A 15,004-nucleotide genomic window follows, 5' to 3' on the forward strand; every position below is an offset into this window, starting at 1 on the left:
AGGGGAGGTATGATTATAGGATTAATATTAATTGATCTGATCTCATCCCCAACTATCGCCTCTTTTATAGCAATGGCTAAAAAATAAAAGTAATTCATGTTAGTAAAATATTTTGAAAGAAGATCTAAATTTTAATAATTATATGATATTATCTAAAATGTTGAATAATATAGCATAATTAGTTTAAAAAAAAAAGCAATCTTGATGGCATTAAAAAAACTACACAAATTTTCACAAACTACTTATTTTTATGGTCCATATTGTGGTGAACTTGGTGTTATTAATCATAAGTTTTAACATCGAAACATGCATAATGCGTCATCGTATATTATTCCGAATATCTTAAGCAAGTGAAACTATAATATTACTAAAATAATATTTTAGCCAACTATTCTAATTCTCAAGATGATGGTGGAGCAATCACTTTATATGATAGTGCAAAAAATTACATTGTCGTTTAAAGAAGGAAGATCGTTAGGCCAATAAGAAGTTGTCTTCGAAACGTGATAGACTAACATTACATTATACGTAAAAAAAATAAATTTTGCATTATTGAAGTAATGTGTAGATGATTGAATTATTAATCAAAAGAGTGAGGTAATATAAAGATTAGGGTAAATTAAATTTTATGCATAATGTTATATTATTTTAATACTTTTTATGTAACTGAAATCTTCATTGTATATAGCAACTTCCGTAGTATCTAATAATGTATAAAATGGAAGAATTGAAATGTATAAAAGTTGAATAAAAAATCATGACATCATACAATTTATAAACTATGCTTGTTATATCCATAAGGTAAACATTTTATAAGAATATTATCGTCTTTTGACAAGATACTTATAGTTTATATAACACTATTAAGATTTAAATTTTCAAAAAATTATTTCATATCTTTCAAGTGCATAAAAGCTACTAAGAGAGGATTTAAAGTTTACTTTGTGAATTACTAATTAATACCTCAGTAGTTTAGTATGTTATGCTCTTTTTGAGATTAAGTATATAAAGCATGGTGTAAAACTCTCCACGCATAGAATTCTTATTTAAAAAGAGGCCCAATTTAATTTTTTATGTTGTCAATTTAGTATTCTTGTAATATGAAAAAATCTAAATGTGGATTGAAAATTCTCACTAGTCCAATTTTATATTTGAATAATTTCTTGTTCACCTTATTCAGGAATATAGTTGATGATCCTCTTCGTACAAGTTAAAAATATTAAAATACGGATGTATTGATTGTCAACTTGACTTGTTAGAGTCATTTGTTAATTATTTTATATTAGAAGTATAATATTTTATAATAAATATCTATTATCTCATGATAATTTAAATCGAGATATGATGTTATCAATATTGTATTTGTCGATAATAAACCTAAAAATATTTGTAATTATTTATCTTTGCTTTTATGTTAATTCTTTTACTCAAATCCTAAAAAAGATAAATTTTAATAATGTATTGTTAAAAGGAGTGAACAAAAAGTCAAACATATTAAAAATCTAAAATGTCACAATTATATAAAAATTTTAGAAAACTTTAGTTTTGCCTACTCTAAAATTATAACCACTTAAAGTTCAGGATGAGTGTATTTTAATGGTCCAATGCTAGTTTATCTTGGGCAACTAATAAGGCATTTATACTTTCTTTTTATAGCAATGTTTCAACTCATTACCAACTAGTGACTTGAAATTAAATTTTTTTCATTTAACTATCATGTAAGTTATTTATCATTAAAATATAAGAGCTTAGAATATTGGTATAATATAATGGAGTGAGGATATTGTGTGTTGGTCTACTTTTGTAGTGGAAATTGGAACTCTAACTCGCTTTCACGAATTATCAATTTATGGCAATAGACTATATAATTAAATAATATTAAGAAACAATATATTATATTGGAACAATTATGTAATATAATGACGTAACTATATTTTATGTGGTAATAGTTATATCCAACCTTCTTTTCAAGAAAATATAAAACTGATAGTTATAATAATGCTTTTCACGGATGAAAGTTAATATTTAAAATTTCATTTGGGTTATCTTTTCTACAAGCTCACATTTAACTATTTCAATTTTATCGATAAAATTTGAGAGACATGTATTTTAATAATTTTTAGTTCATTTCGAAGTAAAATAATGACAACGCATAATGCATTACAGTTTATTGTTTATGATATTAAGACAATGAACCTAATCGTGTACAGCGGGGACTATAGGATTATGTAAAGGAGGAATGATAAAAGGTTTTATATCGAATGATTTGATGTCATCTCCAACTATAGCCTCTTTGATAGCAATGACTAAAGAACAAAAGTAATTCAATTAGTAAAATATTTTGAAACAAGATCTAAATTTTAATAAGCATACGAAGCAATAAAAACTATTAACGAATATAGCAAAATTAGTAAAAGAAACAAGCTTTTAGATTTGCATCAAAAGAATTGAAGATAACTCTTCACTTAACATATTTCCTATATGGTCCGCATTTAGATGAACTTGGTGTTATTTATCATTGTTTTAATATCAAAACTAAAATAATGCTGGATCATACTCTATTTCAAATATTATAAATAAATAAATAATAATTACTACTGACCTAAGATTTTTGCCAACTCTTCTAATGCTGAAGATGATGTTGGAGCAAGCTTATCAGACACTACCGGAAAAAATTGCATTGTCGTTAAGAGGAGGAAGACCATCAGGCTAATGAGAAGTTGTTTTAGAAACATGATGGGCCAACACTTGAATTTTTGTAAATGAAATTACAATACTGAAGTAATATATCTTGATGGATGAATTGTTTATCGCAAGAGTGAGTTGCTTTAAAGATTAGGATTAATTAAACGTTATGCATGAGGTTTTAGTTTTTTGAAACTGACCATGGTCGTCTAGAAACTGAAATCTTCATTGTATATTGTAACTTTCTTTGCATGCAATAACATATCTCATGGTACAAGGGAAATGTATATAAATTAAATAAAGAATTGTGACTTTATACACTATGCTTGTTATATTTATTAATAAATATTTTATAGAAATAATGTCATCTTTTAACATAATGTATATACTTTATGTAAAAACTAAGATTATTGTATGGTAAGTTGAAAAAAATATATTCCATATCCTTCAAGTGCATAAATATAATTGAGAGAGGAATAAGCATCTCTTTTGTAAATTGGCTAGTAATCCTTTAGTCATCCAATACTTTATGCTCTTTTTGTGATCAATTACATGAGGCATGGTCCTAAACTCCACACATAAAAATCTTTTTCAAAAATAAAACTAACTTAATTTTTTTGACGATCAATTTTCTTGTAATTTTTGAAAATATAAAAAGCAAAAATTCTCACTCTTAGAAATAATGATTTGAATAATATCTAGTTCACCTTTATTAATGAACCTAGACGATGATCTTTTTCATAAAATTTAAAAATATCAAAATGTGGATGAAATTATTGTCAATTTGACATATTCAAGATGTTTGTTCATTATTTTATATCAAAAGAGAAAAATATTTCAATAAACATCAAGATTATCATGATAATTTGAGTCATAATATGATGTTATCATGATTTTAAACGAGCATGGCAAAGTTAGAATATTTGTAAAAAAGTCTTTCATTTTGTGTTAATTTGTTTCCCTCGTGCTAAATAACAAAGATGAATTTTAATAATCAATTGTATAAATATGTGAACTAAAAAGTTAAACATAATCAAAATTTATGAAGACAAATTTGATATTTTGTTAAAATACCTTAAATATTTGTTTTACCAACATTGACTTTGCAATCACTTAAATTTCAAGATGAGCAAATTCTAATGCTCTAAGATTATTTTATTATAGGTAACTTATAATGAGAGTTTCTTTTTATAGAAATATTTTGACTTAGTAGCTAATAATATAATTGTACTTTAATAAATTTAGTTTTATGGACATTGATTTGCATTTGTAGAGGAAATTGAAAATCTACCCCTATTATAAGAATTGCACATTTAAAATAATAAACTATATAATTAAATAATATCAAAAGAAATTATTCATCTTACTGGAAATTTTTTGCAAAATAATGATATAACTTGATTTCATGTGGTAATAGTCATGTCAAAACTTCTTTTCTTATAAACTTGGATGTTTCTATTTCTAGAAATAGAAAGAGAGCATTCTTTGATATAATAATACTTGTCATGATTGTTGGCAATCTATAAATGTTCAAAATTGATATTTATAATTTCGTTTGGGTCATTTTTTCCTCAAGTTGACATCTAACCATATCAATTTTATCGATAGTATTAAAGACTTTTATTTTATCATTTTTTATTCATCACATATTATGATAATGATAATACATAATGCATTAAAATTTATTTTTTATGATATTAGAAAAAATTAGCTCAAGGAGATGTAAGGTGTACTAGATTTTAAAGGGGAGGTATGATTATAGGATTAATATCAATTGATCTGATCTCATCCGCAACTATCGCCTCTTTTATAGCAATGGCTAAAAAATAAAAGTAATTCATGTTAGTAAAATATTTTGAAAGAAGATCTAAATTTTAATAATTATATGATATTATCTAAAATGTTGAATAATATAGCATAATTAGTTTTTAAAAAAAAAGCAATCTTGATGGCATTAAAAAAACTACACAAATTTTCACAAACTACTTATTTTTACGGTCCATATTGTGGTGAACTTGGTGTTATTAATCATAAGTTTTAACATCGAAATATGCATAATGCGTCATCGTATATTATTCCGAATATCTTAAGCAAGTGAAACTATAATATTACTAAAATAATATTTTAGCCAACTATTCTAATTCTCAAGATGATGGTGGAGCAATCACTTTATATGATAGTGCAAAAAATTACATTGTCGTTTAAAGAAGGAAGATCGTTAGGCCAATAAGAAGTTGTCTTTGAAACGTGATAGACTAACATTACATTATACGTAAAAAAAAATAAATTTTGCATTATTGAAGTAATGTGTAGATGATTGAATTATTAATCAAAAGAGTGAGGTAATATAAAGATTAGGGTAAATTAAATTTTATGCATAATGTTATATTATTTTAATACTTTTTATGTAACTAAAATCTTCATTGTATATAGCAACTTCCGTAGTATCTAATAATGTATAAAATGGAAGAATTGAAATGTATAAAAGTTGAATAAAAAATCATGACATCATACAATTTATAAACTATGCTTGTTATATCCATAAGGTAAACATTTTATAAGAATATTATCGTCTTTTGACAAGATACTTATAGTTTATATAACACTATTAAGATTTAAATTTTCAAAAAATTATTTCATATCTTTCAAGTGCATAAAAGCTACTAAGAGAGGATTTAAAGTTTACTTTGTGAATTACTAATTAATACCTCAGTAGTTTAGTATGTTATGCTCTTTTTGAGATTAAGTATATAAAGCATGGTGTAAAACTCTCCACGCATAGAATTCTTATTTAAAAAGAGGCCCAATTTAATTTTTTATGTTGTCAATTTAGTATTCTTGTAATATGAAAAAATCTAAATGTGGATTGAAAATTCTCACTAGTCCAATTTTATATTTGAATAATTTCTTGTTCACCTTATTCAGGAATATAGTTGATGATCCTCTTCGTACAAGTTAAAAATATTAAAATACGGATGTATTGATTGTCAACTTGACTTGTTAGAGTCATTTGTTAATTATTTTATATTAGAAGTATAATATTTTATAATAAATATCTATTATCTCATGATAATTTAAATCGAGATATGATGTTATCAATATTGTATTTGTCGATAATAAACCTAAAAATATTTGTAATTATTTATCTTTGCTTTTATGTTAATTCTTTTACTCAAATCCTAAAAAAGATAAATTTTAATAATGTATTGTTAAAAGGAGTGAACAAAAAGTCAAACATATTAAAAATCTAAAATGTCACAATTAAATAAAAATTTTAGAAAACTTTAGTTTTGCCTACTCTAAGATTATAACCACTTAAAGTTCAGGATGAGTGTATTTTAATGGTCCAATGCTAGTTTATCTTGGGCAACTAATAAGGCATTTATACTTTCTTTTTATAGCAATGTTTCAACTCATTACCAACTAGTGACTTGAAATTAAAATTTTTTCATTTAACTATCATGTAAGTTATTTATCATTAAAATATAAGAGCTTAGAATATTGGTATAATATAATGGAGTGAGGATATTGTGTGTTGGTCTACTTTTGTAGTAGAAATTGGAACTCTAACTCGCTCTCACGAATTATCAATTTATGGCAATAGACTATATAATTAAATAATATTGAGAAATAATATATTATATTGGAACAATTATGTAATATAATGACGTAACTATATTTTATGTGGTAATAGTTATATCCAACCTTCTTTTCAAGAAAATATAAAACCGATAGTTATAATAATGCTTTTCACGGATGAAAGTTAATATTTAAAATTTCATTTGGGTTATCTTTTCTACAAGCTCACATTTAACTATTTCAATTTTATCGATAAAATTTGAGAGACATGTATTTTAATAATTTTTAGTTCATTTCGAAGTAAAATAATGACAACGCATAATGCATTACAGTTTATTGTTTATGATATTAAGACAATGAACCTAATCGTGTACAGCGGGGACTATAGGATTATGTAGAGGAGGAATGATAAAAGGTTTTATATCGAATGATTTGATGTCATCTCCAGCTATAGCCTCTTTGATAGCAATGGCTAAAGAACAAAAGTAATTCAATTAGTAAAATATTTTGAAACAAGATCTAAATTTTAACAAGCATACGAAGCAATAAAAACTATTATCGAATATAGCAAAATTAGTAAAAGAAACAAGCTTTTAGATTTGCATCAAAAGAATTGAAGATAACTCTTCACTTAACATATTTCCTATATGGTCCGCATTTAGAAGAACTTGGTGTTATTTATCATTGTTTTAATATCAAAACTAAAATAATGCTGGATCATACGCTATTTCAAATATTATAAATAAATAAATAATAATTACTACTGACCTAAGATTTTTGCCAACTCTTCTAATGCTGAAGATGATGTTGGAGCAAGCTTATCAGACGCTACCGGGAAAAATTGCATTGTCGTTAAGAGGAGGAAGACCATCAGGCTAATGAGAAGTTGTCTTAGAAACATGATGGTGTTAGGATCGAGAGCACTAAGAGGGGGGGGGTGAATTAGTGCAGCGGATATTTTTCAGCGATTAAAACCAAAAGCTGCGTTCGTTCGATAAAGACTATTTTGATGCAAAAGCCGATTCTAAGATTACTTATGATTAAGTGCAGTTTACGTTTAAATACAATTAGCGTCTAAATGCAGTTTGCGTCTAAATGCAGATTGCGTCTAAACTCAGATTGCGTCTAAGCACAGTTTGCGTCTTAGCGCAGTTTGCGTCTTAGCGCAGATTGCGTCTAAGCGCAGATTGCGTCTAAACGCAGATTGCGTCTAACCGCAGATTGCGTCTAAACACAGTTTGCGTCTAGGAGCAGTTTAAGCAGAAGTATAAAGACAATGTGCTGCTGTTGTATAGCTCAAAAAGTAATCTGCAAAAAACAGATTTACGTCTAAACGCAGATTTACGTCTAAACGCAGATTTACGTCTTAAACGCAGATTTGCGTCTGAACTTTGAAACTCGTTTGTATACTCGCAGAAGGCAGTATGCAGTTGAAATCAAGACGTAACCGTGAACTGAGATCTGATGATTGTGCGAGGAAAGCCGATTTACGTCTAAATGCAGTTTTACGTCTAAATGTTGAAACTCGTTCGTAAAATTGCAGAGGACAGTTTGCAGTTATCACTAGGATCAAAATGTAAGTGTAAACTGCAAGGAAACTCGTTCGTAAAAGCACGGAAGACAGTTCTGCAGAATCAAACGTAAACGTAAACTGTAATGTACGAAAATACGAATTTACGTCTGAATGCAGATTCGGAAGAACAGCACTTAGAACTTGTTCGTGAAAGCGCAGAGAGCAGTAGTAATGAAGGAGGTTTGCAGTAATGATAAAGTGCTCAAAAATAAACGCAAACCAGAGATTTAGAGTGGTTCGGTCAGCCTTGACCTACTCCACTTTTGGCTTCCTCCACCGACGAGGTCGCCGACGTCAACTAGGGGCCTTCCTTCAATAGGCGAAGGCCAAACTTCCCTTTTACAGTTTCTCTACTTTTGACAGGATCAGGAGACAACCTTTACAGACCTTTCTCTCCTCACTTTACAACTGAAAACTTGAAGAACAGAAGGAGGAGACTTAAAGGCTTTACAACACTTTTGAGCTCTTAGAATCACAGAAAAGATCAAGATTTCGGTGTAGGTCTGTATCTTTTCAGTGCTGAATGGGTGGGGAATTTATAGGCCCCAACCCAATTCAAATTTGGAGCTCAAAACAATCAAATCCCGGAATTCTGGGATCAGGCGGTTGCACCTCTTGACTGGAGAGGTTGCACCGCCTGGCAGAGCTCGAAGACCGAGCTCAGGCGGTGCCACCTCTCTGCCAGGGAGGTTGCACCGCCCAGTCTTGCTCGAAGACTGAGCTCAGGCGGTGCCACCTCTCTGCCAGGGAGGTTGCACCGCCCAGTCTTGCTCGAAGACTGAGCTCAAGCGGTTCCACCTCTCTGCCAGGGAGGTTGCACCGCCCAGTCTTGCTCGAAGACTGAGCTCAGGCGGTTCCACCTCTCTGCCAGGGAGGTTGCACCGCCCAGTCTTGCTCGAAGACTGAGCTCAGGCGGTGCCACCTCCCGGCTGGGGAGGTTGCACCGCCCAGTCTCGCTGGAAGGCCTAGCCCAGGCGGTGCCACCTCCTGGCCTGGGCGGTTGCACCTCCTGGTGCAATCAGGGTCCGAATGGTTCATTCCATTCGGCCCAATTTCAGTCTTTCAGGGGCCCAATTGCCCCAAGATTAAGCCAATGGGATCACCTCCCATTTTCCAACTTAATCAATGTGCTAACTACGATTAAATCTAAGACAACTTCTGCAGCTTTGCTTCGGTGCGTCAATCGCTCCTTCCGGCGAGTTTCCGGCGAACTTCCGTCGATCATCCGATGAACCCTCGGTGATGCTCCTGCGGACTTCCGGCAAACTCCTGGACTTTGCGACGATCCATTTGGCAAGTTCCGACGAGCTTCGCTTGGTAAGCTTCTGGACTTCTCGGATCTGTTCTCGCAGAACCTCCGACGACCGTCCGAACTTCCGTCGAACTCTCGAACTCCCAACGTGATCATGAACTTGACTCCGGCGCAACTCCTGCTGCTTGTCTATCTTTCATCGTAGTTAATCCTGCACACTTATCTCAACACATAGATTAGACAACAAATGACAATTGACTTCATCATCAAAATCCGAGATTCAACAATCTCCCCCTTTTTGATGATGACAATCAATTGATAATGGAGTTATCCTTAACTCCCCCTGTCTATATGCCATAGTTGAGATAAGTCAACCTTGAATTCAAGACCTAAGAATTCAAGTGACGTATTGATAAGTTAGATCAATTAAACTTATCAATACTCCCATCATGATACTCATCATGATGTATCTCTTCAAAGATGATGTCAGGGCTTGACATACATCATCAAGTTTGTATGATTGTGTTTGTAACTATTCATCATGTAGTTTGAACATTATCATATAAAGCTGTGAAACTTATTACATGATGCACACATTTGAAATATTCTAGCAAGTTTTGCATTTGCTTCATATGATAAGATATCAACTCAGGGCATAATGCAAACTTTAGCACATGTTCATATTTCTCTTGATGATGCAAGGATGACATAATCATAGCAGTGTTTATAGCATCATTCATAGTATTTCTAATCATGACAGTGTTTATCAATTCATATATTTCTCCCCCTTTGTCATCAACAAAAAGCATAGTAATTATGATACCAGAATAATAATAGCAAGCTTATAGAGGAATTTTACATAGATTGCTTTAAATACTTCTTCCCCTTTGTGTTATAATCCATTGTAAAGATTTTGCAGGATGGAATACATACACATGAATCACTTCATCAAATCTATTTCAGAAACTCAATTTTCATGAAGGTGTACGAGAAAATCTGTTTCATAAATAAGATGCATTCGGACAAGATTTTGTTGCAGATTTTCACATATAATCAAGTGATAATATAGTCCAAAAAAAAATGATTTTAACAAATTTATCTGTTCGGACACATCAACATTCCTAATTCTCTTCTAATGAAATCAAATTGTTCTTCACTTAGAGGTTTTGTAAAAATGTCAGCTAGTTGATGTTTAGTATCAATGAACTCTATGGTTACATCATGATTGGTGACATGATCTCGTATAAAGTGATGTCTAATATCAATATGTTTCGTTCTTGAGTGTTGTATAGGATTCTTGGTTAAGCATATTGCACTTGTGTTATCACATTTAATTGGAATATTTTTGAGATGAACTTTATAATCTTCTAAGGTATTTTTCATCCATACAACTTGTGCACAGCATGCACTTGCTGCAATATATTCAGCTTCGGTTGTTGATAGTGCAACCGAGTTTTGTTTCTTTGATGACCAGGAAACAAGGGCATGTCCTAAAAATTGACATGATCCTGATGTGCTTTTTCTATCTAATCTACAGTCAGCAAAGTCAGCATCAGCATAAGCAATTAACTCAAAATTCTCTGATTTTGGGTACCATAATCCTAGATTTGTGGTACCATTAAGATATCTAAATATTCTTTTAACTGCTTTGAGATGAGATATCTTAGGGTTTGATTGAAATCTAGCACAAAGTCCTACACTGAACATGATGTCTGGTCTGGTTGTAGTGAGGTAAAGTAAACTTCCTATCATACCCCTATAAGTTTTTTGATCAAAGCTTTCTCCACTTTCATCAATTTCTAACTTAGTGGAGGTGCTCATAGGAGTGTTACTGGCCTTTGAGTTGTTCATGTTAAACCTTTTTAATAAATTCATGACATATTTAGTTTGACTAATAAAGATGCCATTGCTTAGTTGTTTGATTTGTAAACCTAAGAAGAATGTTAATTCTCCCATTAAGCTCATTTCGAATTCAAGACTCATAGTTTTAGCAAAAGATTCACAAAGAGATTCATTTGTAGAGCCAAAGATGATATCATCAACATAAATCTGAACAATGAGAAAATTATTTTCAAAATTCTTGATAAACAATGTAGTATCAACCTTGCCTTTTATGAAATTATTTTCAATGAGAAAAGAACTAAGTCTCTCATACCAAGCCCTTGGGGCTTGTTTTAAACCATAGAGAGCTTTAGTTAATCTAAACACATGATTAGGGAGGCTATTATTTTCAAATTCAGGAGGTTGTTCAACATAAACTTCTTCGGAAATAAAACCATTTAGAAAAGCGCTTTTAACATCCATTTGAAATAACTTAAAATTATTACAACTAGCATAGGCAAGGAGCATCCTTATGGCTTCCAATCGAGCCACAGGTGCGAAGGTTTCTTCGTAATCGATACCTTCTTCTTGGTTGAAACCTTTGGCCACTAATCTAGCCTTGTTTCTAACCACGATACCATTTTCATCTTGCTTGTTTCTAAAGACCCATTTAGTACCAATAACTAAATGGTCATTTGGCCTAGGAACAAGCGTCCACACCTCATTTCTCTCAAATTGATTTAATTCATCTTGCATTGCGATAATCCATGAATCATCTTTCATGGCCTCATCAACACATTTGGGTTCAATTTGGGAGAGAAAGGCGGCGTTGGCACAAAAGTTTTTAAAAGAAGATCGTGTTTGAACCCCCTTTGATGTGTCTCCTAGGATTAGCTCCTTAGGATGAGCATCTACATACTTCCAATCCTTGGGTAAGGATGTTTCGGAAGTGGATGCATCCAAGTTGCTAGTTGGAGACGGGGTTTCGTTTAAATTCAAGGAATCAAAATTAATATCATCATCAAGATCATTTTTCTTAATTTCTGAAATCTCATTGAAAACAACATGGATGGATTCTTCAATAATTAAGGTTCTTTTATTGAAAATGCGAAAAGCTTTAGAAACCGAAGAATAACCAAGAAAGATTCCTTCATCAGATTTAGCATCGAATTTTTCTAAGTTATCTTTTTCATTCAAGATAAAACACTTACACCCAAAGACTTTAAAATATGAGACATTGGGTTTTTTGTTATTCCATAACTCATATGGAGTTTTGGTGAGTAAGGGTCTTACTAGGACTCTATTTAAAATATAGCATGCAGTGTTTACAGCTTCGACCCAAAAATATTTGGGTAGGCTATGTTCATTCAACATGGTTCTTGCCATTTCTTGTAAATTTCGATTTTTTCTTTCTACTACCCCATTTTGTTGAGGATTTCTTGGAGTCGAGAAATTATGGTTGTATCCGTTGAGTTCACAGAATTCTTGGAAATCATTGTTTTGAAATTCTCCACCATGATCACTTCTAATTGACGAAATCATAGATCCTTTCTCATTTTGAACAAGTTTACAAAACTTGGTAAAATATCTAAAGCATTCATTTTTCTGTTTTAAGAAGTAGGTCCATGTATATCTGCTATAGTCATCAACAATGACAAAGGCGTATTTGCTACCTCCTAGACTCGATGTAGAGATTGGTCCGAACAAGTCCATATGGATCAATTGTAAGGGCCTAGAGGTGCTTATTTGATTTTTAGCTTTGAAGCTACCCTTAATTTGCTTACCAAATTGGCAAGCATCACATACATTATCTTTGATGAACTTGATATGAGGAATTCCTCTTATAAGTTCTCTAGATGATACTTGAGTGATTAGTTTCATGCTAGCATGACCTAATCTTCTATGCCATAGCCAAGCATCATCATTCATAACGGCAAAGCACATTTCATCACATAAGTCATTGATGTCAATAGTGTATACGTTATTTTGTTTTAATGCAATCATAGATATATTTTTGTGTGGTTTTTCAATGATGCAAGTATTAGATTCAAATCTTATAATATATCCTTTATCACATAATTGACTAATGCTCAAGAGGTTATGTTTTAAACCATCAACTAGTAAAACATCTTCAATAGAGAAGTTGGATTTGTTACCTATGGTTCCTTTGCCAATGATTTTACCCTTGTTGTTGTCTCCGAAGGTGACATATCCTTCGTCTATGCTAGTGAGCTTAGAGAATTGAGATGGATCTCCGGTCATATGCCTTGAGCATCCACTATCAAGGTACCATCTCTTGCTCCTAGCTTGCGATGGTTTAGTTTTCTACAAGAAAGGATGATGTTTAGGTACCCATTTGCTTTTGGGTGCCTCATAAATAGATCTACATTTCTTATCATGTTGCATAGAATTTGTCATGGTTCCTTTAGGAACCCAGATTAGTTTGTTTGGATTTATTTTCTTGAATGGACAACAATGTGTCTTGTGTCCAGATTTGCAACAAAAGTTGCACTTGGTTTAGTGTTGAACATATAAGATGGAGCCTTTTATGAAGGTGGTTGGATTTTGGTGAGGACTTCTCACAAATCCAATTCCGCTCCTTTTTGGAATGTGACCCTTGTTTGCAAGGATCATGTTTAATGACTTACTACCAACCTCGAATTTCTTCAAGGTGTCCTTGAGTAGCAGGTTTTCTTTTTGCAAAGTTTCTAAATCATGACATTTGATACATGAATTTAGACTATCATGATGTTCGACTTTTAACTTATCAAACTCACAAGTAAGACTATCATGCATTTTTTTCAGCAATTTATATTTTCTACTTATGCTCTTGCATTCGTCAAATAAGTCATTGAAAGCATTTAATAATTCATCGAAAGATAAATCAGCATCTATTGAATTTGTTACCTCATCTTCGATGGCCATTAAGGCGTAATGAGCAACTTGCTCGGTGTTGGACTCCTCTTCCTCAGATGCGCTCGAATCATCCCATGTTGTTTGGAGCGCCTTCTTCTTTGTTGTTCTTTTCTTGACTTGGGGACAATCACTCTTGTAGTGTCCCAGTTTTTTGCATTCGTAGCAGATTACTTGGTCCTTTTTGGGTTCAAGTTTATTTTTTGCATCATTTTTAAACTTGTTTCTTTTAAAGAACTTTTTAAACTTTCTTGTTAGAAGTGCCAAGTCATCATCACAGTCCTCATCACTTGAGTTTTCTCTCAAGTGGCATTCTGAAGTTTTGAGTGCCATATCCTTCCTGTTCTTTGGAAGGATGTCTTCTTGCTCTTCATGAGCTTTACAAGTCATTTCGTAGGTCATTAATGACCCGATTAGTTCTTCAAGAGGAAAATTTCGCAGATCTTTTGCCTCTTGAATAGCGGTGACTTTAGGATCCCAACTCTTAGGAAGGGATCTTAGTATCTTATTAACAAGCTCAAAATCCGAAAAGCTCTTTCCGAGTCCTTTTAGACCGTTGACGACATCCGTGAAACGGGTAAACATGTCGCCAATGGTTTCACTCGGTTTCATCCGAAAAAGTTCGAAAGAATGTAACAGCAAATTGATTTTTGACTCTTTTACTCTACTTGTGCCCTCATGGGTCACTTCGAGCGTGTGCCAAATATCAAACGCAGTTTCACAAGTTGAAACACGGTTAAACTCGTTTTTATCAAGTGCACAAAATAAGGCATTCATAGCCTTTGCATTAAGAGCGAAAGCCTTCTTCTCCAAATCATTCCAATCGATCATTGGAAGAGAAGACTTTGAAAAACCATTCTCGACAAGATTCCAAAGATCAATGTCCATAGAAATAAGAAAGATTCTCATTCGGGTCTTCCAATAGGTGTAGTCCGTCCCGTTAAACATGGGTGGACGTGTAATGGAATGGCCCTCTTGGTTTCCGGCGTAAGCCATCTCTCTTGGGTTTTAATCCTTTTGAGAGTTAACCGGGCTCTGATACCAATTGTTAGGATCGAGAGCACTAAGAGGGGGGGGGGTGAATTAGTGCAGCGGATATTTTTCAGCGATTAAAACCAAAAGCTGCGTTCGTTCGATAAAGACTATTTTGATGCAAAAGCCGATTCTAAGATTACTTATGA

The sequence above is a fragment of the Musa acuminata genome, chromosome BXJ2-1 (genome assembly GCF_036884655.1).
Source record: "Musa acuminata AAA Group cultivar baxijiao chromosome BXJ2-1, Cavendish_Baxijiao_AAA, whole genome shotgun sequence".
Lineage (NCBI taxonomy): Eukaryota > Viridiplantae > Streptophyta > Magnoliopsida > Zingiberales > Musaceae > Musa > Musa acuminata.